Source organism: Mus caroli, unplaced genomic scaffold, assembly GCF_978045245.1.
Source record: "Mus caroli unplaced genomic scaffold, Mus_caroli_1 scaffold_1, whole genome shotgun sequence".
NCBI classification, from domain to species: domain Eukaryota; kingdom Metazoa; phylum Chordata; class Mammalia; order Rodentia; family Muridae; genus Mus; species Mus caroli.
This window is the reverse complement of record NW_028227256.1, coordinates 45,856,440-45,882,288: the sequence shown is the minus strand read 5'-3', so window position 1 is coordinate 45,882,288 and position 25,849 is coordinate 45,856,440. Positions and strand designations below refer to the sequence as shown.

The following is a 25,849-nucleotide window of genomic DNA, read 5'->3' as shown; positions in this document are numbered from 1 at the left end:
TGATGGAAATTTGAGGATTACACGATGATGTTTAAGTTAATACTGTTGATGAAAGTAATATCTAAATAGAGAAAAAGTTAATGGAATATTCAAAGAAAAATGTCAAGAATAAGATTTTAAGTCTTTGTCCTATAATATGTTGTTTCGGAATAAACCATAAAAGCTAGTATGTAGCCACAACTAAGTCACAGGATTTTATAGAATTTCTTAGGATTGATTTAAGAAAAATTTGCATTATTTTAGAAAAACATTTGAAGGTATATGATGTTATTTTTCTTTTAATAAAACAAAATGGAGATAAGCATTGAAATATGCACTGCCATGAATTCCTAAACATACAAGAAGCACTGAATAGACTCAGTAGCTTGTGTATGCATGTATATACACACATGCTCATATACACATGTTCATATACACATGAATACACACACACAGACATAGACACACACACAAACACACACACATATACACACATGTGCAAAAAGAGACCATGAATTTGAGAGGAAATATTTAGGGCATGAATGGTTGGGAGGAAAGAAGAACATAAATGAAAGAAATTATATAATTATATGTTAATTAAAATAATACAATTTTAAATTTACACTAAAAACTGTAGACTTATTAATTAACTGTGTAAATTAAAATACAAACTGGAAAGTAGAATGATGACTATTTTCAATGTTGCATTTATCACATATATGATTATTTTCTATTAATAATATTTGTTTCTCTGAGAATTGAATTCTGTGAGTCTCAGACTTTTAAATTAATTAATGACGTCTCAACGAATGCTCTCTGAAGAGCTGTGGGAGCTAAATGTGATAACTAATGGCTCTTGTTCCATACTTTCATTTTTTTTCCCTAGACTAATTGATGTTCCTTACAAGATCACATGTTGGGGTGAAAATAACAGAAAAGCCTTGTTATAGAAATTATTTCTGGAAACTGAAGGCTGAATTCTAAAATCTTGAATTTTGAGCTCACATTGGATCAGTCATGTTAGAATACAGACTAGTGGTTTGATTTATCCGGAGCTTGAGAGCATTGAGTCTGAGTGACCTGCCAACGGAGAGGGACTTTCAAGGAGATGCCTGCTGTTAACTAGGTGACCATTTAATTTATGTTTTATTGCTTTAAAGTAAATAGTTCAATTTTATTAATTTGCCTACCATTAAATTTTCCCATGAAGTTCTCTCATGTCACAAACCAAAATTCAATAAGGCCAACAATCACGGGTTCAACCATGTAAGATGTTAACCAAAATAACATTTGTCTTTACAAGTGGATTCTCTAAGACTACTAATAGATTTCTGGCCAATGCAAAAAACACTTAAAAGGGAAATATTTGTGGACCCACATTTCAAAGCTCTCAGGGTGCTTGGGTGAACCCAGCCACTGCCGTGTTAAAGACCTACTGCTACTTGCAATACTGTAGTGAGTAAAGTGTTGTTTCAATTCCTTTTGAAAAAAATAAACATTAAAACTTTATAATCCAATAAAATCAAACAAAAGAGAAATTTTATTTTGCCTCCTTTGTCCCAGCACTATTATGTAACAATGCTATGCATTGTGTGTTTAGGTCTATATATTCAACTAAACACCCGATACAAATTGAAGACAGTTGTTTTTCTCTGTTCACTCTGGGTTCCAGAAGTTGGATTTAGGTCTTTAGGCTTGTGGCCAAACACATTCTATTATTTGATGACCTATCTCACAACCAAGTTTTCTCTCTGTAAAATATGTTTTGCTATCTAGAAAAATGCTTCTTTTCTGGGGGATCCATCTCTTATCTGAATGAAAAATCTATTTTCTTTTAGTATATTTTACAAAGGATGTACATGGCAATTTTGGGATGATTTCTCATTGAATGGAATCAAGACATCAGTTAATCCCATAATATGTCTGCTGTTACTGTTAACCATCACGTTTCTAAGTGTGCTTTGGAAATTATAATCTTTATTTAATGTTGGTATTTGCCAGCACAGCGTTACAGTATGTCAGCTGAAGTTTGGTTTGTGTGTGATTTGCCCAGTTTTAAGACAAGAAATAAAAGGAGATGGTACACAAAACAGAAGATATGACATGGTTTCAATTTGGTTACAGAACACCAAAAAGATACATTTCTATTATCATGGAGATGCTCCTGCACATCTGACCCTCATCACAACATAAATTTAATGGATTTCTTTACTTAGTATAAGAGAAGCCATGTTAGGTTTCAGAAGTCACTATTTTCACTAAGAACTTAGTTGTAAGCACAACTTCTTTGTGATTAAGCCATTGTTGTATATGAATAAATTGCTGAAAGTTGAGTATGTGTGGCATCAAAGCCAGCAGCTCTGTAATGGTGCCATTGTTCACAGGGAGACTTATCAGGGGTTGATTAAATAAACTGATACTTTACTATTTCTGAAAGAAAAAGTTAACTCTTTGATATGTAGCTTCCAGATCTTCTCCTGCTTTTTGATTTTTTTCTGCACAAATAATGAATGTTAAGTGTTTTATTAGAGAATAATATATTGCTTCTTTATCAAGGCATCAAGAAAAGGCTTTATAGGAAACCATTTTACCATCTTATTTAAAATGTATTTAATGATGATGATGTATTTTATGATTATGAGTATATGGAACATATTTGATATTTAATTCTCAGAGATGTCTCATGAACTATGTATCTTTATTTTCTCACATTGAAGATGTGTATTTTTCATAGAATTGACTAGATTGCTTAAAGCCAAAAAGCACCTCTTCTGAGGAACTCATAATAAATGATTTTTCAGAAATTCTCTGAGTGGAACGAATTTTTTTTTCCTATCATACCTTTCTAGCCTTACATTTAATTAAATCAATTTTAATGCATTGCTCCCTTGTAGAATATCACGAGGATATAATACTAATTTAATGTAGATTATTGGTACAGACAAAAAATTGAAAAACTAATTCTGTATGACTCAATTAAGATTAATTTTAGTCAGAAATTAATTTTCTATTTGGAATGTAATTTGTTACTTTAATAGATAACAAAACTGCTTAAATTTGCACTTCGAAGTTTAAATTAATGGTAAACTTTTTTGTAAACCAATATTCCAGATAACATTTAAGACTTAAGAATGCTATCTGTCATGTCACATCCCTGACAGACGTAACTCTAAGAAATGTTGGCACAGGGAATTCAGCTGCATCAAAATCCCACAGTCTATATTTACTGATGGTCAGAAAGGAGGCAAAATAATTGTAGGTGGGTGAAAATAAAAGGCATCATGTGACACATTAGAAGATCAGAGTTCCTTAAATTTTGAGAGTCCTTCAAAGGTTTAGTTTTTGTGTTTTAGATCAACACCACATATTTCAGTTGTCATTGTTGCCATTTTTATTTGAAATACAGTGTCTCATATTATTTTGGGAACCCATGAATATAGTAATTCAGTTATGTGTCATAACTGGTAAAACTCATATTTACAGAGATCAAAATATGTATAGGTGATTTATTGTCTCATTGAATTTTGGTTGTTGTAATAATCATGTGTTTATGGTTCATTTTCATCCTCAGGAGTACAGGAAGCAAAGTGATCTGTTATCATGATCTCAGTTTTGATAAGTAGCATAGTACTATAGTACTATATTATTTTGGATTTAAAAATAAATATTAGATATTTTTGTCTAGTATGTTTTCTAACAAACCAAATCCTTAGTACAGGCAAAAATTTCTTGCTTTGTTTTATATATACATGGGTATACTGATATGCTGCTGCTATTGCTATTGTTGTTTTAAAATATTCAAATATTGAACCATCCATCCAAGCATAATTATTTGATGCAATTCTACTTATTTCAAACTCAAATTTAAAAAAAAAAATAAAGTTGCACTAATTATACAAATCTGGACAGAGTGTCATTGTAAATATATATTTAAATATTTCAATTTTAAAAGAGCTCCACAAGGTATAACATATAGAGAAAAGATAAATATTTAGAAAATATTGAGCTAATGAAGAACTTTTACTTCTTAGTAAATTGTTACCTTTATAGCAAGAGACACACAGAGAGAGAGACAGAGAGAGAGAGAGAGAGAGAGAGAGAGAGAGAGAGAGAGAGAGAGAGAGAGAGAGAGAGAGAGAGAGAGAGAGAGAGAGACTCCAGTCTCTATGAGATTCTTCAGCAAGTTATTCCTTGGAGCCTGAAATTCTTCATGGAGAAATGGATTATATCATAGAATTTTTGAGCACTGAAGGTATACGCTACTCATGAAAACAGAGATGTGTCTTGATGAGATGTCTTTCTCACATATCGAGTAAGATGAACTAAGTGCATGATATAGAGGCACAAACAAAACTCTCCATAGGTCTCCTAAAAATTGCAACAATATCAGTGGTTTAAGCAAACCTGTTATAATATTTTAACTTTATGTTATTCTGAAATTTGGTATAAGAATCACTGAGTTGAAAATCTAAGTATCAGTAGGGCCACATTTCTTTCCAAATATTATAGGAAAGAATAGCTTATTGCTTGTATAACTTCCACAAATTGCTCTAACTTCTCAGCTCATGAACCCCGTTACCCTTCATTCGAAGCTACAAATTGGCTGCTGTTGTAACATGGGTGATGGGGGTGATTCTGCTTTCTTTTTGGATGATATTCTATTTGTAGAATCTCTGAACTGATTCCCGTGTTGCTTTGGTAAATTTGTATTCTAGTAGTAATGTGTAAGGGTGGCCCTTACTTCACATTCTTTCCAACAGTTGATATCAATTGATTTTTAGATGGTCACCATTCTTACTAGGTTGTGATAGACTCTATGTGACGTGATGAATGAAGATGTTGGAAACTTTTAAAAATATTCATTGGACATTTGTATTTCCTCTTTTGAGAGCTAACTATTCAGTTCACTATTCCAAAAATTGTTTGGATGGTTTACTTTTGCTGTTCAGTGTCAATGGGATTCCATTATGAAGTTGCCTGTCAAAATCATAAAAACAAACAAACAAATAAAACAAAAAAACCACCCATGGAAGGAGTTACAGAGACAAACTTTGGAGCTGAGACGAAAGGATGTACCATCTAGAGACTGCCATATCCGGGGATCCATCCCATAATCAGCTTCCAAACGCTGACACCATTGCATACACTAGCAAGATTTTGCTGAAAGAACCAAGATAGAGCTGTCTCTTGTAAGATTATTTCGGGGCCTAGCAAACACAGAAGTGGATGCTCACAGTCAGCTATTGGATGGATCACAGGGCCCCCAATGGAGGAGCTAGAGAAAGTACCCAAAGAGCTAAAAGGATCTGCAATCCTATAGGTGGAACAACAATATAAACTAACCAGTACCCCGTGGAGCTCGTGTCTCTAGCTGCATATGAATCAGAAGATGGCCTAGTCGGCCATCAGTGGAAAGAGAGACCCATTGGTTATGCAAACTTTCTATGCCTCAGTACAGGGGAACTCCAGGGCCAAGAAGTGGGAGTGGGGGGTGGGATGGGGGGAGGAGCGTGTGGGGGACTTTTGGGATAGCATTGGAAATATAAATGAAATAAATACTCAATAAAAAAAACATTGCAAGGTTATATATCTGGAAAATATTCCGACAACTTTATAAAATTTGAAACAAGCAGAGGGAGTGGAAGAAAACCTAGAAATATAAATGCTCCCAGTAGTAAGTCACAGAAGGACAAATGGGCTTCTGGCTCCCCTTTCATAAGAAGGCTTTGTCAAAGACTCTGAGTACCAACCCTGCTATAGACAAATATGGACAAAACTACATGTAAGAGGAACATGGCTTCGAATAAGAAGCAGTGAAGGGAGGGGGACATGAGACAAGAATTTTACAAAATACAATTTTTGGTTTGCACCATCTCAGCTAAAAGAAAAACTTCAATCGTTGAGGGATCCTGGCAAAGCCTTCACAATTGCCAATAACTGAGCCTGCAAAAATACATGCAAGGTCTTTGACCAGGAGCCAGATACATATAAACTGGTTCAAAACTATTATATATATTCCATTATCACAACTATTCACACACACACACACACACAGACACAGACACACACACATATATATATATATACATATATACATATATATATAATGTATTTATTAGTGGAGATAATAAATATACATATATCTTATATAGTTAAGATTCATACACCTGATTCAAAACTATTATATACAGTTCATTATCACAACTATTTGCACACACCCACACATAATATAGTGGTAGAAATAATAGATATATCTTATATAGTTAAGATACATACACATACACAGACATATTAATCTTTTTTGCATAGATCTAAAATATTAACAGAGGACAGTGTTTAATAAATAATCATCTGAAGATAATTAATAGCCTATCATTCCACAAAAAGAATACATTTAAGAAGAAATGAAGAAATTCATAAAATTACATTGTATTTTCGAGAAGTTCCCCTCAGTCAGCTCTTCATAAATTGTAGACTCTAAGTTATACTTGAGGGTATGATATTGACCAACACCTGTTTTGGTTTAAGTTTATTCTGATAAACTTTTTAAAAGTTATTTTCTTTGTTACAATAGATGAGTAATGAAAATTAATTTATATTAAATACAAGAGTCTCTTGTATTTTAGCTTCTAAATCGAGCAATGTATGCTCTAAAGTGCTTTCAATTTTGCACTTTTACAGTGTTCATTTTTATGGATGATGAGTTACAGTTTATCACTGGACAAAATTCCAGAGGAAAACAACTCAATAAAAGAAAGATTTACTTTGACAAAGCACCATGTCAAACTGCCAGGCTATAATACAGTTGCTGGTCTCTTTACTTCTCTTCACCTCATGGTGAACAGAAAGCAGGAAGGAAAGGGATAACCTGCTTCCTCCAATTAGGTGATGCACTTTTAGTTTCTTTCTTTCTTTCTTTCTTTCTTTCTTTCTTTCTTTCTTTCTTTCTTTCTTTCTTTCTTTCTTTCTTTCCTTCTTCCTTTCCTTTCTTTCTTTCTTCCTTTCTTCCTTCCTTTCTTCCTTTCTTCCTTTCTTCCTTTCTTCCTTTCTTCCATCTGTCTCTCTTTTTCTTTCTTGCTTTCTTGCTTTCTTCTTTTTTCTTCTCCATCAAGAGATAAATAAGGATTTATTTTTCTCTAATGGGAGTCTAAGGATCTTCTGGCATTGGAAGAAAGTTCTTCATGAAAACAGATGTGAAGCAAATAGGAATGTAGAGAAAGTAGAGAGTACACTGAGAAGAAACCATGTAAGATTTTAAATGACTTCAGAGATATCCTTCTCTTTACATTGCGTGAGTGCATTTGTGTGTGTGTGCATTTGTGTGCACATGCAAATTTATGTTTATACATTCGGAAATCAGGAGACAAGTTGATGAAGTCATTTTTCTTCTGAGCCATCTTGTTGGCCACAAAGATGTCTTAAAGTGTATGCATGAAACAATAAAACATTTATTTTGTGAAATAATATTCAAAGAGCAGTAAGGATCTTATAATTTATAATCTTTATAGTAAATGATACATTAATTAAAGTTGGATTGATTGTTATTTTTTTTTCAAATAATACAAATTACCTTACAGATCTGTAGGTTGGAATTCTGGTCTGGACCTCAAGACTGCATTCCTTCCCCAGGCTCTGGGACAAGCTAGTTTCCTTACCTCTCCCTGTTCCCAGGCCCCACAGGTGGCCAATGGTAGTTCTGTCCTGAGGAAGGTTAATTAACCTTCCAATTCTAGATGGTACGGGTCTGGTGGAATTTTCCAAATGGTACTGAATTGAACTCTTCAGCAATCATGCTGCTGTGATGTTGTGGGTATAGCTTCTGATATTTCTAGGAGACTTGATTTCCTAGCAAAGGCTTGGTCTTTAAACACTTACTTTCTCTTCTTCGATGTTCTGTAAACCTTAAGTGTTGTATTACAAAAATATCAATTGATACTATGTTTCATAATTTTGAAATTGTGTTGTTTTAAGTTTTCTGAAATATTCCAAAAATACATACCCTTGATGAGGGATGATGACCACATTTACATGTGACCATAGAAAATCAAATGTTTAAAATGAAGTTTCGAATTATGATGGTTTATTAAAGTTGTTACTGTAGGATCTTCCCTAAGATCCATGACTTCACTACTCCAACTAGCTGACTAGACTTCAGTTATCATGCATGGTTTACCACTTGTTTAGTAAATATGAAATCCAACTAGAAGACTGTTGGTTAACATCAAGGTGTGTTTACCATTACTTCACCTTTAAAGTTATCTTGACTTTCTGGTCATTGTTGTGATCCATAGGCATTATAGTTGGCTAGAACTCTAGCTTGCTTTTTACCTTTGGAAACTTGAATGGTACCATTTTGTACCATGAAAGCTAGTGCTCTGGGGAGTAGCAGCGGAGGCTTTCAAGTAAGTTCCAACTCAGGGTCCTCTTCATTCTGTGACATAAGTGCACAATGTTTTTAGAAATAGGGACTTAGCCTCTAAGGACTGGAGCAATTTTTGTCAACTTCAGTAAAATATACTCTTTTAGGTGTTCCTTATACAACTCAAAAAAGAGCTTCTTAGCCATCATGTTAGGGTTTCTGTTAAAGGATCCTTGATTCTTCAAAGAAACATTGTCTACGGCTCCTTCTGCCTTTTTTTTTAAACAAACTACAACTTTATTTTAATTCTTTATAATTAGATACCACTCTATTTTGTTTTCCAACTTCAGGTCACTTTTACTTTGGTATTTATTGTTTCTCATCCTCCCACCCCTGAGCAGTCTTCCTATTACTTCCCAGGTTTTTGCAACTATTCCAAGTAATATATTCAAATCTGATAATTGGGAGCTTAGAGCCACAAATTAGAGGACCTGCGGATGTGAAAGAACATGTGATGCTTGTCTTTCTGGTACTGAGTTACCTCATCAATATAATGTTTTCTACTTTCATCCATTTACCTGTGGGTTTCATTATTTTATTTTTCTTTATGGCTAAATAACATTCCATATGGAGATGTACCATATTTCACTATCTATTTGTCATTTGAAGAACATATAAGCTGTTTTCTATTTCATAATGTATGGGAATGGCATGGCACTTTATTATGCTAATAGGGTTCCTTAAATGTTTATTTTAATAAATTATCTTGCTTAATTATCAACTTTATTGAACTGAGAAATATGTACAGTTTGAATGTATATTATTAGTATGTTGTAAGGGTTTTGAGGCCATTTTAGTGAAGATTGACTAAAGAGGGAGATTTGTCCTGAGTGTGAAAGAACAAATCTGTATCCTAGTGTCCACAAAGAATTAATGTGGAGAGGCAAAAGGCCTATTAGCAGAAGAATTGTTTTGGTTTCCTTTCTGGCATGATGCCAGTTTCTCTGTGTTACAACACTTTCTTTTCACGATGGACTAAAGCCTTTGAAATTATGAGACAAGATTAGTTTGCTATCCTGTGCTATTTTTGTCAGTATTTGTCCCAATAATGAAAATTCTAGCCAAACCACTTCCATTACTTCAAAAAACCTCCCGTGCCTTACTAAGATAGAATATAATGTAATATGAAATTTTATTTTACTTGAAATCCATGTCAACTGTGCATGGCTTAATTTCACTTAAAGTTTTAGAAAGAGATGATGTATTAAACATGGTCCCCATTTTGTAGACCTATTCTTAAAGGGACTTAAGCTCATGTTCAAATAGATGTCATTGCTCCACTCTTCTGCATGGAACTTCAAAACAGAGAGGCTGCTGATTTTGATTGAACTTGTAAAAATATGTATGCTAACTCACCAAGCCTTTACTCAAAATGAAACAGGACAGTAATAAAGCCTGAACAGATGCTTTATGTCCCTTATTTTTTTTTCCTGGAGCACCCTGTCAGAAGCAAAGGGGAGGAAGGATGGAGTGAAGAACTTCATGAGTGGCAACAGGGAAATGGGGCAACATTTGGAGTGTTATTAAGTAAAATAATTTAATTTAAAATTTTTCCTCCTATTTTTAACTCTTCCCTGTCTTTCACAATTTTACCTTTCTTTTAATATTTATCTTACCCTTCTCAGATTATTTGTTCTGTGTTAGTTAATTTTAGTTCCCTGACCAGGCAGCCAAAAACCACAGAGTGGGGTTGCATTTATTTAGGCTTTTGATGTCACCAATTTCATTCCACAGCTGGCTTGTGACATTGCTTTTGAGACGTTACCAAGACAGAAGCATAAGTCAGAAAGGCATACTAGAGGATAATGTGATAACTTAGTCCAGGAAGGAAACAAGATAGAAAGGTAAGAGTATAAGGCATAATCTACAGGAGCCTACAAACATGATAATTTCATTCAAGTATATTAATGCATGTATAAAAATCACTGGAAATTTGTCACATGTTTAGCCTACTGATGAACTCAAACATTTAGTTATTTGCCCAACTCATGCAATGTCATAACTTCTGAAGAGTACTGGTATTTGGAGAAAGGTTTTCAATGCATAAATCTATTGAGAGATACTTTGTACCTGAAATAAATCATTTCATTATTTAGAAACTTATTTAGTGGATTAATATGAAGTTAAATCTCCAAAGTAGAAATTTAAATTATGTGTACATCAGTTTTTCAATATGTACAAGAATATCTTCTGTTTGTTTCCTTGAAAAATTTCTAATTCTTTTGTTTTACTTCTATCAAATTAATAAAACAAGACCTAACAAAAAGTATTAAACAAATCAAATGCAATTTGTGTAATATAAAATGTACATAGTCAGCTTTTGTATTATGAGATTAAAAGTGTGTAAAAGGCAATAACTTTAAAATAAGTAGACACTTTTGGAAGACAAAATTGTTTATGCTTAATTTGCATATAATAGCATAATGTTAATGAAGTTTTTACACCAATGCAATAAACTACACTGATTTTATGAGACTCTAGTTAATTAGGGACTGCCAAAATTTTTTCAAAGTTTATTATTCTATATTAATTTTCTCTGTATTGTGGTTAAATGACAATTCTGTAATCAACTAGACATGGTTTTAATTCTCAGCATTATAATCTAGAATCTGAAAATCTTTGATACTTTCATCAGTTTTCTACTCTTGTACTGTTATTCACACATTATGTAACACACACGTTTATAATTAACACAAAAAGGATTCAGATAAACATGGTCATGACCAAATGTACTTATTTTACTTTGTTGTCTCAGTAGTTGAAAAAATAAATAAATAAAAAGCAGAGATTGAAGGAAAGGCCATCGAGAGACTGCCCCACGTGGGGATCTATCAAATATACAAACTCCAAACCCAGATACTATTCTGGATGCCAAGAAGTGTTTGTTTAGGAGCCTGATATAGCTGTCTCCTGAGAGGCTCTGCCAGAGCCTAACAAAGAGGCAGATGCTCCCAGCTAACCATGAACTGATTACAGAGTCCCTGATAGAGGAGTTAGAGAAAGGACTGAAGGAGCTGAAGGGGTTTGCAACCCCATAGGAAGAACAACAATATTAAACAATAAGACCCCCAGAGCTCACAGGTACTAAAATACCAACCGAGTACACATGGCTTCAGCTGCTTATGTAGCAGAAGATGGATTTGTTAGGAATCAATGGGAGGAAAGTCTCTTGGTCCTGTGAAGGCTTGATTCCCCAGTGTAGGAGAATGCCTGGGTAGGGAGGTTAGAGTGGTTGGGTGGTTGGGGAGCACCCTCATAGAAGCAGGGGGAGGGAGGACCAGAATAGGGGCTTTCTGGAGGAGATAACATTTGAAATGTAAACAAATACAATATGCAAAAAATTGAGACTAAATGCAATGAAACCTCTTTTCTCTATGATTAATGATATTTAGTTTTAAAAATTATTTTACCAGTGGACAACATCCTTAGCCATCAGGGAAATGCAAATCAAAACAACCCTGAGATTCCATGTCACACCAGTAAGAATAGCTTAGATCAATTAATTTCAATTAAATTGTATCGCTAATGTGTTTAAAGACTGTCATATAAATTACTGAAAAGTGGATAATATGTATAAAGATATACAACATTTTATGATGGATAGTAATCTTGTAATATACCTTCAAAAATCTATTTTGTTAATGAGTAATAATTTTTCTCCTTTTCAGCATGTATGTTGGTGTGTTTGCAGTATAGATTTCTAGCATGTATTAGTTCTAGCATCATAGAAGGTCATGTTTATGTACTATTAATTTTATTAAAACTTTTCAATCCTTACAAAATGTTATAATGAGAGTATAGTGGAAAATTGTAGAGTTAAATCTATGCAGGATTTCAGTGGGATTATGAGGTAGCAACAGCAGTGTGAAATCATGACTACATATACACCACAGAGAACGTCTCATATTCTCTAGGAAGAACAAAGTATGGCACTGTAGACCACTAACTAATATGCGAGAGTTAATGAGAAAACTAGCAATAACTATATGGCCAATGTTTATTTTTAATTTTTTTTCATGTTTATTTTAAAATTTATTATTGTTATTTATTTATTTATTTATTTATTTATTTATTTATTTATCACAATCCAGATTTTATCCCTCCACCCCCCGGTCTACCCTCTGACTGTTCCACATCCCATACATTCTCCTAGCTGTCCCCTGTTCTCCATGAGGAATTTTCCCCACACCAGTCTGTTGAGGGTTAGGTACATCTTCCTTGACCGAGTCCAGACCTGGCAGTGCTATGTGTTGGAGGCCTTATATCAGCAGGTATATGCAGTCTGGTTGGTGTTCCAGTGTCTGAGAGATCCCTGGTGTCAAGGCTATTTAAGATTGCTCGTTCTCCTACAGGCTTGCTCTTCTCCTCAGCTTCTTGTAGCTTCCCCCTAATTCAACCACAGGGATCAGCAGCTTCTGTACATTGGTTGGGTGTAAATATCTGCATCTGACTCTTTCAGCTGCTTGTTGGGTTTTTCAGAGGGCAGTCATGATAGAATCGTTTTTGTGAGCATTCCATACTGTCAGGCCTTGAGACCTCTCCTTGAGGTGGATCCCAATTCAGGCTTGTTGCTGGACCTCCTTTTCTTCAGATTCCTGTCCATTTTTGTCCCAGCAGTTCTTTCAGAGAGTAACAATTATGGGTCAGAGTTTTTGACTGTGGGGTGTGAATTAGTATCAACAGAGGCGAAGAATGAAACATACAACAATATTGGAGGTGATAAATAACAATTAAGGTATATCATAAGGCTGTTTATTGGTATCAAATTTCTACATTTGATTTTTAAACTTAGCTTCTCCCAAAAGTTAGGCAACTGCATTGCATTTGGATCTCTGACATGGAGGATATGCTGTCATTTTGTAATGTGGTAATATATTTCTCTGAAGAAGAGTGGGAATACCTGGGCCCTGCTCAGTAAAAATTTCACAGGGATGTGATGTTGGAGAATTACAACAACCTTGTGTTTCTGGATTATTTCCTCTAAGCCATACCTGGTCACATTTCTGTAGCAAAGACAAGAGCCTTCAGATGTGAAGAGTCAAGTGTCCACCACTAAGTACTCAAGGGGAAAATTCTATACATGCAAAGAATGTGGCAATATCCTAGAGGGGAAATAATGTATTTTGAAATCATCAGATAGTTCATTTAGGATAGAAGCCCTACATGTGTGAAGAGTGTGGCAAGTACTTCCATTTTTCATCATTACTTTCTAAACACCAAAGAATTCATATAGGAGAAAAACCCTTCAAGTGTGAAATATGTAGCAAGGCCTTTGAATATCCATCAAGACTTTCAAAACATAAGGTAATTCATACAGGAGAGAAGCTATATAAGTGTGGAGTATTAGGCAAGGCCTTCCACTATCCATCCATACTTTCAAATTCAAAGTAATTCATACAGAAGAAAATCCCTATAAGTATGAAGCATGTGGCAAAGCCTTTGATTACCCATTATGACTTTTCAAGCATAAGAAAGTTCATACAGAAATGACATCATACCAGTGTGAAGTTTGTGACAAAACCTTCCATTATCCATCCATACTTTCTAAACCCAAGATAATTTATATAGGAGAAAAAACCCTGTAAGTGTGAAATATATGGCAAGGTCTTATCAATCAAGACTTTCCAACCATAGAAAATTCATGCAGGAGAGAAACCATACAAGTGTGATGTATGTGTAAATGTCTTCCGGTATCCTTCATCACTTTCTAAGCATAGGAGAATCCATAATGGAGAAAACCCATGTAATTGTGAAGTATGTGGCAAGGCCTTTCATTATCCATCATTACTTTCTAAACACATAATTTATACAGGAGAAAAACCGGACAAGTGTGAAGTATGTGGCACGTTCTTCCATTATTCATCAATATATTCAAAACACAAAATAATCCATACATATCAAAAAATAATCCTGGTACTAAAGACTGGAGTTTCAATTTTTTAAATTAATTATTTTTTTATACTCCATATTTTATTCCTGCCCCCGAGCACCCTCTGTCTGTTTCATATCCCATACCTCCTTCCCACCATCCTATCTTCATGTGGTTGTTCCCAACCTCCACTCCATATGACATCTAAACGCCCTGGAGTCTCCAGTCTTTTGAGAGTTAGGTGCACCATCTCTGAAAGAGCACAGACCCAGCAGTCCTCTGCTGTATGTGTGCTGGGGGCCTCATATAAGCTGCTGTATGCTGCCTATTTGATGGTCCAGTGTTTGAGAGATCTTACGGGACCAGATTAATTGAATCTTCTGGTACTTGTCAAGGGACACCACTCTCCTCATCTTCTTTCAGCCTTCCCTAATTCAAAAATGGGGGATAGCTGCTTCTGTCCATTGGTTGTGTGCAAATATCTGCATCTGACCCTTTCAGTTGCTTGTTGGGTCTTCCAGAGTGCTGTCATGTTAGGTCCCTTTTTGTAAGCACTCCATAGCCTCAGTAATAAGGTCAGGCTTTCAGACCTTTCCTTGAGCTGGATCCTACTTTGGATCTGTCTATGGACCTTCTTTTCATCTCCATTTCCCAACCTCCTATCTCCAAAGGTTGCCTGTTTTCATTCTTTCTGTTGGCCCTCAGGGCCTCAGCCTTTTCCTCACCCAGTACCAGATCAGGTTCCTCCCCAACCCAGCTCCTGACAACCCTCCCTGTCTACTTTCATAAAAGAAACTTTACTAAAGCTCAAAACATACATTGATTCCCACACAATAATAAAGGAGACTTCAAAACCTGACTGTCACCAGTGGACAGGGCATTGAAACAGAAACTAAACAGAGACACAGCGAAACTAAGAGAGGTTATGAACCAAATGGATTTAATAGATATTTATAGAATATTTCACCCTAAAAAAAAACATTACACCTTCTTCTCAGCACCTCATGGTACCTTCTCCAAAATCAACCATATACTTGATCAAAACCATCCTCAACCATGCATCTTTTCAGATCTCATGTCCTAAGCCTGGTCTTCAAGAAAAGCAAAAACTACAGAAAGCCCACATACACTTAGAAACTGAACAACTATCTATTCAATGATAACTTGATCAGGAAAGAAATAAATAAAGAAAATAAAGACTTCCTATGATTTAATGAAAATGTTGACACACCATCTCAAACTCATGGTACATAATGAAAGTAATGCCAAGAGGGAAGTTCATAGCACTAAGTAACCTGGTAAAGGAACTGGAGTAATCTTACACTAACAACAGCATACCTGAGAGCTCTAGAACAAAAAGAAGCAAACTCACCCAAGTGGAGTACAAAGCAGCAAATTGTCAAACTCTGGGCCAAAACCAAAAATAGAAACAAGGAAAGTAATACAGATAATCAAGAAAACCAGAAGCTGGTTCTTTGATAGAATCAACAAGATAGATAAACCCCTAGTCAATCTAACTAAAGTGTGAAGAAGCAATATCTAAATTAACAAAATCAGAAATGAAAAGGGAGACATAATAACATAAATGGAGGAAATTAAAAAAATCATCATATGCTACTATAAAAGCCTATACTCAACAGAACTGGAATATATAGATGAAATACATGGTTTTCTAGATATATACAACATACCAAAGTAAGATCATGAGCAGGTAAACTATCTAAACAGGCCATTCTAGCATAAGGGAATAGAAGTCATTAAATACCTTTCAATCAAAAAAAAAAAATCCCAGGGTCAGATGGATTGAGTATAGAATTCTACCAGATGTTCAAAAAAGACTTAATACTATTTTTTCTCAAACTATTCCATACAAATAGAAACAGAATGAACACTACCTAACTTGATCTCTGAAGCCACAATTACTCTGATACCTAAACCACGCCAGGGCCTCACTAAAAGAGAGAACTCCTGACCAATCTCACTTATGAAATCTATGTAAAAATACTGAATAAAATTCTTGCAAACAAAATCCAAGAACACATCAAAACCATCATTCACCACGATCAAGTAGGTTTAATTCCAGGGATGCAAGGTTAGATATGGTAGTATACATAAGTGACCCCAAAAATTCTGCCACAGAACTTCTCCAGTTAATAAACAACTTCAGCAAAGTGGACAGATATAAAATTAATTCAAATATATCAATAGCTTTCCTTTATACAAAGCATAAACAGGCTGAGAAAGAAATTAAGGAAATAACTCCTTTCAGAATAGCCATAAATTATATATAATATCTTGGGGGAACTCTAAACAAACAAGTCAAAGACCTGTATGGCAATAACTTCAAGCCTCTCAAGAACGAAAGTGAAGATGTCAAATAATGGAGAGATCTCCCATGCTCATTGATTAGTAGAAATAACATAGTTAAAATGGCCATTCTACCAAATACAGTCAATAGATTCACTGCAATCCCCATCAAAATCACAAAACATTTCTTCAAAGACGTGGAAAGAACAATTCTCAAATTCTTCTAGAAAGGCAAAAAAACAAACAAACAAAACAAAACAACAAAAACCAAAATAGCAAAAACAAGTCTTACCAATAAAAGGATAAGTGGGGGATCCACCATCCCTGACCTCAAGCTTTACTACAGAGCAATACTGATAAAAACTGTATGATATTGGCACAGAAATAGGCATGTTGATCAATGGAATAGAATTGAAGACCAAAAATTAAACAACACACTTACAGACACTTGATCTTTGACAAAGATGCCAAAAATATACAATGCTAAAAAGAAAGCATCTCAAAAAACAAACAAACAAACAAAAAGCATATTCAATAAATGGTACAGGTCTTACTGGCTGACTGTATGCAGAAAAATAAAAATAGACCCATATTTTCTGGGAAGCCACATGTGCCATTGCAGGGTGGCGCTGGCTTCCGCTGGCCACCATGCATATATAGGCAGTAAAGTTCTTTTGCCAAGATGAGGTTTTGAGAATTAACCAAAATTAACCAATCAGATGAGAGACAAGTTAACCAATCAGATGAGAGACAAGTTAACCAATCAGATGAGAGACAAGTTAACCAATCAGATATAGGCATGCAAATGAGGTGATAAGCATAACTCAAGCACAACCAATTCGGGTGTGAGACACGCCTCTCCTAGGCCTATATAAGCAGCACCAGTTCTGGGCTTGGGGTCTCTTCGCCTCTGCAATCAAGCTCTCCCAATAAATGTGTGCAGAAGGATCCTGTTGCAGCGTAGTTCTTGCTGGCGAGTCAGATGCGTGCAAGAATATTTGTTATCTTGCACAAAGCTCACATCCAAGTGGATCAAGGACCTTGACATAAAACCAAATACACTGAATCTAATAGAAGAAAAATTGCGAAAGAGCTTTGAACTCATTGGCATAGGGGAAACTTTCCTAACCAGAAATCCAATGGCCCATGGCCTAAGATCAAGGATTGATAAATGGGACCTCATGAAACTCCAAAGCTTCTGTAAGGCAAAGGACATATTCAATAAGTCAAATTGGCAACCTACAGATTGGTAAAAAAATCTTCACTAATCCCACATCTGATAGAGGGCTAATATCCAAACTATATAAAGAACTCAAGACACTAATCACCAGAAAACCAAAAATCCTAGTCAAAAAATGGGGTGTAAAACTAAACAGAGATTTTACAACTGAGGAATCTTGTATGGTTGAGAAACATCTAAAGAAATGTTCAAACTCCTTAGTGATCAGACAAATGCAAATCAAAACAACCTTGAGATTCCACCTTACGATAATCAGGATGGCTAAGATCAAAACCACAGGTGACAACACATGTTGGAGAGGACGTGGAAAACAGGAACACTCTTCCATGGCTGGTGGGATTGCAAACTGGTACAACCACTCTGGAAATCAGTCTGGAGGTTCCTCAGAAATTTGGAAGTAGATCTACCTGAAGACCCAGGTATACCACTCTTGGGAATGTACTCAAAAGATGCCCCAGCCACAGGGGCGCGTGTTCCTCTATGTACATAGTGGCCTTATTTGTGGTAGTCAGAAACTGGAAACAACCTAGATGTCCCATGACAGAAAAATGTATTCAGAAAATGTGGTTCATTTACACAATGGAATACTACTCAGCTATTAATAACGAAGACATCCTGAGATTTACAAGCAAATGGATGGAACTAGAAAATACTCTGAGTGAGGTAACTCTGACCCAAAAGCATGTGTATCATATGTACTCACTAGTAAGTGGATATTAGGAAAAAACAAAACAAAACAAAACAAAACAAAAAACAACCAACCATCCAAACAAACAAACAACAGAACATCCAAGATACAATACACAGAACTAAAATAGTTCAACAAGCCAGTGTCCAAGTGAGAATGCCTCATTCCCTCTTGAGAGGGAGAAGAAAGAAATCACAAGTGGGGAGGGAGGGAGGGATCAGGGAGAGAAAGTGGACAGTTGGAAAGGTGTGTCATCAGGGAGAGAAAGTGAAAAAAAAAAAAAAAACAAGTCCTGAGGTCAAGCAGAAAGAATGGAAACAGGCAACCTCAGGAGATAGGAGGTTGAGAGACACTCAGGATTCAAAGGGAGGGACCATAGATGAAATGCCCAATAATAGGGAGAGGGAACATTTAGAGCATACCTCCAGCAGGAAGACAGGGCATAAAATGAGGGAGGGAGGAGCCATCCCACAGTCACACCTCTGACCCATAATTTTTCTTGTCTGAAAGAATTACATGGATAGAAATGGAGAATAGCCTGGGGGAAAGAAGGTCCAGCAAAAGGCCCAAAGTGGGACCAAACTAAAGTGGAGTTCTAAATTTTCACTCTTGTCAACACTTGTATTATGATCAAACACAGTAGGGATTTTGCATGATGCATTGCAAAATGTGGAAAGTAGTTGATAAATGATTTCAAAAGTAAACAATTTTGGCACCCATAGAAATATATCCCTGATTAAGAAAAGCTTCACTGTCCAGAAACACTGTCTGAGTAGTTAATTGCAAAAGAATTGACTAAGTCCACATAATTTAAAGAAGGCGGTGAGAAAATTACAAGGGGAGCAAAGCATGTACAGAATCATTGCTATGAAACACTGTGATGTGATAGAGAAAAAGAATGAAACAAGACATTCTACAACCCATAGTATACAGTCAAAGGTAGACCATAAGTATGTCAAAAATGAAAAACAGCAGAGGATATTACTTCATGAGGGAAGAATTACCAATGAAAAGCATGGGGCATTTAAAGTAGTTTTTGATTTTTAATAGTGCTTTGCTTGGAATGTGATTAGTTGATGGGAGAACACACTAAATTTTGTAGTTATCAGTTCATTGCATTGTTGAACATACCCAAGCCATGACCAAAAAGACCAACAAATAATAAATAAATTAAAAAAAAGACAAGAAATTAAGCTAAGCTTCCTGATTTATACCAGGCTTGTAATATAGGTTCCTCAGTCAGGAGGATAAGCTACCAGGTTTTCAAATATGAATATATGGTAAGAACTTGGATTCTTACTCTGTAGCTAAAGCTATCTTTCTGAAGTCTAACCAATTTTTTCTTATTTTGTACCCCTCCCCACTTTTTAAAAATAAATGATTTTTAATCTTTTTACATTCCAGGCATTATTCCCCTCCCAGTCCACATTTTGACAGTTCCTCATCGCACTCCTCCTGGCCTGTCTCCAAGAGGACACCTTGAGTTGAACTAATTCCTCCTAAAGAGGTTATTTAAACAATTACTAGTTTAAAATATAAATTATTTTTGTCTAGTAGAAGGGCTCATAAAGGTTCTCATTTTTCATATTCTTCTCTGCCATGTGATAAAACAGATAAAGTCAAGGAGAGAAGAAAAAGAAAGAGAGAAGCAGGAAGGAGGACAGAGAGGAAACAGAGACATAAAGGAATAGTAACTAGTATTAAGGACATTATGTAGAACCAAGGAATACAGACTAAGATAACTATAGATTCATTGACTATAAGGAAGATACACAATAAATTTCCCTATCTTTCTACAATACTGCTTAAAAAATGTCTTCTGTGATTTCCCACATACCCAAACAAGACTTACAGTAAAAACCCAGAAAGACAATCAAGATGAGATCTTTTTTCCTTGCTGTCAGTGACAAAACTCTAAGGAAACATTAATTTCTAAACTTGAACATTCTCTAGTGACTTAACATCTGCTAAACTTAAACATTCTCAGGTGACATGTGAATAGATTATCAATTTCTTCAATATGACAGCTGTCTTCTTAATTGGGAGGAATGCTGCGGAAGTGTCAGGCAAAATTTTCTACCTGAGCAATAATATGAAAACATTGCCCTGTTAGATATATATTTATTCATTATTTAACTACCAAACAAGTGAATTTATTGTCTTTTATAAATCAACATGCACCATTCTTATGTATAGTCAAAGTATTCTTTCCTTCTACATTAGAAAAAATACACTCAAAAAATATAAAAAATACTGCCAATGATGATTATATTTGTTTTTAAATTTTTTGTCTAGTCACAGTGATCGTGAGTTGTATGTGAAAATCTTATTAAAGAATACATATGTTATTTTATTTTTCTTTTGTTCATGAAAATAGTACCTGTGGTAATAAAAAGTTGAACTGTATTTTTGGGAGTGTGGGAGCATATCCCTGTAATGCCAGCACTTGGCATGTTGAGGCATGGGGTTCCCACATTCAGGGATATACTGAGCAAATCGCAGCCTCTGATTAAACAAATATCAGTACTAACACAATAAGCATCTATTTTATGAAACAAATTCCTTGATATTTCAAAAACATCTTAGGTGATCTAAGTAAGCATTTCTCTTTAAATTAGCTTTGTTTGATCATTGAGAAATTCAAATCAGGTGGGAAATACAATAAAAATCACTTAGTTACAGTCGGTAGAAACTTGTCAATTATTTAGTTACTAGTTTATTTAAGCAGTTTAATAATTAATTTTGAGATGAAGACTCAAATATTTCTGGCTGTATTCAAGCTCTCTATATATTCACATAGGACCTTAAACTTCTGATAAATTCTTACCACTTCCAAGTGTTGGCTTAGGTTTATATCACCACACTGGGTATGATGAACTGGAGATAAGGCTCAGGTCTCTGATCATGCCACGCAGGACGGCTACTATAAATAGAATTATATCCCTAAGGTAATTAGTCAGAGTTCTTTAGAGACACAGAACTTATGGATAGTCTTTATATAGTAAGGGAATTTGTTGATTGTATTCTGTAGCCCAACTCCCCAACAATGGTCAGCAGCAGCTGTGAATGGAAGTCTAAGGATTTTGCAGTTGTGTAGTCCACAAGACAAGCAGGCAAAGAAGAGAGGATCTTCCTTCTTCCAATGTCCTTATGTATGTCTCTCCAGAAGATGTGGACCAGATTAAAGGTGTGTGTCATCATGTCTAGATCTGGGATACCTAGTATCGTGTCAACTTATTTAGTCAAAAATATTTCTATAAAGAATTGTGTAGAAATAACTTAAAGCAGTTATAATTATCAGCATGACATTCATGCTTATCAGATTTTAACATTGTTCTAAATATGAGCAAGTGTAAATAAAAACACTTTGTATTTATTCACTTATTTACCTAAATTAAGTATTATTTCTAATGCTGATGTTGAATAGAACTAATAAGTCATATTTTCCCCATTTAAATGAAATGAGAGCTATTTACAATATATTATTTTAGATTATCTTGAAGGGTAAGAGTCTATGAGGAAAGGAGAGAAAACAGTTCATTTCATTCTTTTTTTTTTTTCCTTCGTGTATGACAAAGGGAATTTCCCTATGTGTAACTGACTGACACTGGCACCTCTAGTCACTGCAGTAATAAGCACATTCTCTCCTACTAAGGCCAGATAAGTCAGGCCAGTTAGGGGAATAGGACTCACAGGCAGTCAACAGAGTCAGAAACTATTCCTGATCCAGTTTTTTGGGGTACTCCCATGAAAACCAAGCTGTACACCTGCGACATTTATCAGAAGAGAGAAAGCTAGATTTAGGGTGCCCTCAACGATCCATGTTCGTTTACTTTGTTATTCTTCTTGTGAAGTTCCTGTCCCCTCCAGGTTTCTTAGACTCTTCCTCAACTCTTCCACAGGACTTTCAGAGGGAGGATTCAGATCAAGAAAGACCTGGTCCCAACCTTCTCTACATATAAATGTTTCTACATTATAGTGACATGAATCAGTAGCTTCCTGGTGAATATCTTTATTATTCTGAGGAATTTCATCCTCATTTATATATTGACACATGTTGACTTTTAAAACTCATGAATAGAATATGATTTAATCATCCATAATTACATATGTCAATTAATATTAGCCTTATTGCCATGAGTAATACTCATACTTATTTAATATGTATGGTCCTTTAAAATTTGATGTATTAATATTTAAGTTAAAATGACTTCAACAATATTTACAAGATCTGTCTTATTTAGGGTATTACTGCTGTGAACAGACATCATGACCAAGGACAACATTTAATTGGGACTGGCTTATAGGTTCAGAGGTTCAGTCCAGTAACATCAAGGCTGGAACATGGCAGCATCCAAGAAGTAATGGTATAGGAGGAGCTGAGATATCTACATCTTCATCTGAAGGCTGCTAAGAGAATACTGAATTCCAGACAAATAGGAGTAGGATCTTAAAGCCCATGCCCACAGTGACACATCTACTCCAACAAGGCCATACCTCCAAATAGTGCCACTCCCTGAGTCAACAATATAAAAACTATCACAAGATCCAACTTTCTAACGTATTTTGATACCAGCATTGCACACTTCCAGAAAATATAGATGTAGAGTTTCATGATGACCTACAAGTTTTCTTTCAGTTCAAGTGTTTTTTGATGGCACTTATATTTGGTTTGCTTTTCTTTCTGTTGTAGTTACTTTTTCAACTATATTTTATGAGGAAATAAGTTTTTTAAAATCTTAAACATAGAATATTTTAATGTACTTCTCCATAGTTGCTTTTTATTCTGTTTATTTTTTTTATTTTTATTATATCATTTTTACACAAGGGTATACTTAAGTGTGACAATATGAAAAAAAGTCTAGAAGCAACTCTATTGTAACTGAGAATTATCATCCTACAGTGTTTCAAGGATATTTAAGGCAATAATTTCTGCTTCAGAGGGGAAAAACATGTTTTCATAAAATTCTCATGAAGAATTCACTGACCTAATTCAAGTTTGGATTTCATAGAGTTTTGTTCATTTTATTTAGTATTATTTAATCTGTGTTATCCCTAAAGTTACTTCTGTGGTTTCTACCTTTGTCCATACTTAATGCATCCAGCCCCAGCCTAACCCAGCACATTTCTGTGAGACAGGGATGAAGAATTAATTGCCCTCTCCATTATAAGCTAACAGGCAATTTAAGCTGCATTTTTAAAAATTTTCAAACTTTGCTGACATATTTTTTAAAATAGTAACTACTTATATTATTTGAATATTATTGTGTATTATTGATCTCTTCTCCTATTCATTTATTCTACCTTTTATTTCAATAACTATTTTCTCTAGTCCAGCAAAACACTCAAGCTTCTTAAATACAACTTTAATTATAAATTTACACATGAAAATGCCTTGATTCAAATGAACTTGTCAGAGACATAGGATTTAAACTGAGGAGACTTCCTTGGTCAAGTATAACTGTTTTTAAGATTGAAACAATGATGATTTTATTAAATATTTTTGGTGTTTAAGGTGACTATGAAATCATACATAAAAGGGAAAGGATTATAACACACATCTATGTTGTCTTATTTGTGTGGTTACTTTGATATAGGCATAATTTCAGGGATTATTCTAGTTACTATATAGCAGTGTCTGAAACCTGATTTCTGAAATTGATGTCAATTCTCTGTCTTTACCACTTCATTCTCCCCTATCTGGTTCTTTAAAGACATATTCACTTTTATCTTTAGCAACCAGAATTTTACATTGCTGTGAACTTGCCCACTGTTCTCCTGTAGGTACACTTCCATCATTAGAAAGGACTTTTTACCTGTGAGAATTTTGTAACCTGCTCTTAAAGACCTGGTAACACGTTCCACATTTAAATGAGTACAGTCAGTGATAGGAAGAAATGTCCTGTTGCTGGTGTATAAAACACTTAAGAAATAGAAGAAATGGAGCAAGGGAGGACAACTAGTTTCCATTTTTGTCTCTCTGAGTTTTAGAAGTTTATATTTCTGCTTCAAAAGCCAGAACTCAGAATTTTCTTTAGGTGTAGTCTATCAATAGTCAGTAGTATGCTTCTCTAGAATTTATACAAAAAGTGTCTAACATCTGTCCTCATTCTGAAAAGTGTGTATTTTACTTATTTGGAACCTGGACATTGTGTCTTACTGGAGAATAGCCTTGGCCAACACTTCTTTCTTCTTGGTTCTTCTTGAGGCAGTGGAGAGGGAACATCTAAGTCACTTTGCTGGGGTAGCTGACCTGACTGAGCTCTTTTGAGGCTAAAAACTGCAGTCTCTGGTGTTTAGCATGTGTATAAGTAAGTGATTGATTGTGAGAGCAAACCCTCTTGTCCAGATGCCTATCACTTGTCAGACTAGGGGAGGGTTTGAAGCAATAAACTTCTATTGAACAAGAAGAGAGTCAAACTTGCATAAGACAAGTATTACACAAGCAAATATGGATAAAATCATACAAATTCATGCTTACATCTTCATATAGCTCAGTCAAACCAGTTGAGCTCAGCTTACATACTTATCTCATAATTACGTACAAACTTACACACACACACACACACACACACACACACACACACACACACACATACATATGCATATGGAGCAAGAGACCAAACACCACACTGTAGGAAGACACCACTCATTCTGGGAGATGAAAAATGAGCTAGATTCTTTATTGTATAGCGAAATAGAAAGCTTCTACCCTTTTATTGCTAAATGAATTAAACCCATGTCTGTAAGAATAAAGCTGTGTTCTCTTTATCAGGACTAAGCCTGCCTTGCTATTATTAAAAAGAACTGTTCCATCCCATGGTAAAGAGTAGCCTGTCTGTTCCTTCTGTGTCTGTGTAGCTTCTTTTATTTCCCTCATTCCCTTTGCATTTTGCACATTCCTCTCTCTTTTTTTTAAGTTGTCTTATAATTTCAATGTTATTCTACTCTGCATTCAAGTCTTGCTTTCTCCTCCTGTTCTGGTTCAACATTGTTTTTGCTCCCAATACCTTACACTCAATTCTCTGTTCCCAGTGCTGTCTCCAATATTATGCCTTCCAATGTAATTTCTCCTAGTATTTTGTACCTTTTCTAGGAGAATGGATCACATGTTTTTTTTTTTTTTCCAATCATCCCTTTTGTTCTTACAAAAGTTCACTAGAAGTTCAAATATAAATTCAAATCATAAATTGAATAAGATATTTACAAAAATGTCTTCATGTATATCTACTTAGAGTAAATATCTGGTTGAATATTTATTACCTGTCACTAGCTCAAAAGGTTCATTAAAAGTTTAAAATTTATAATTTTTAAGACTAAGTTATTAGTGAATATTTTATTTTCTGT

At 34.9% G+C, this 25,849-nt stretch overlaps 1 pseudogene; it reads left to right on the top strand.

Moving 5' to 3' along the window:
* The first annotated feature begins 13,235 nt into the window (after window positions 1-13,235).
* On the top strand, window positions 13,236-21,599 carry LOC147006034 (uncharacterized; annotated as a pseudogene).
* Window positions 21,600-25,849: the final 4,250 nt, after the last annotated feature.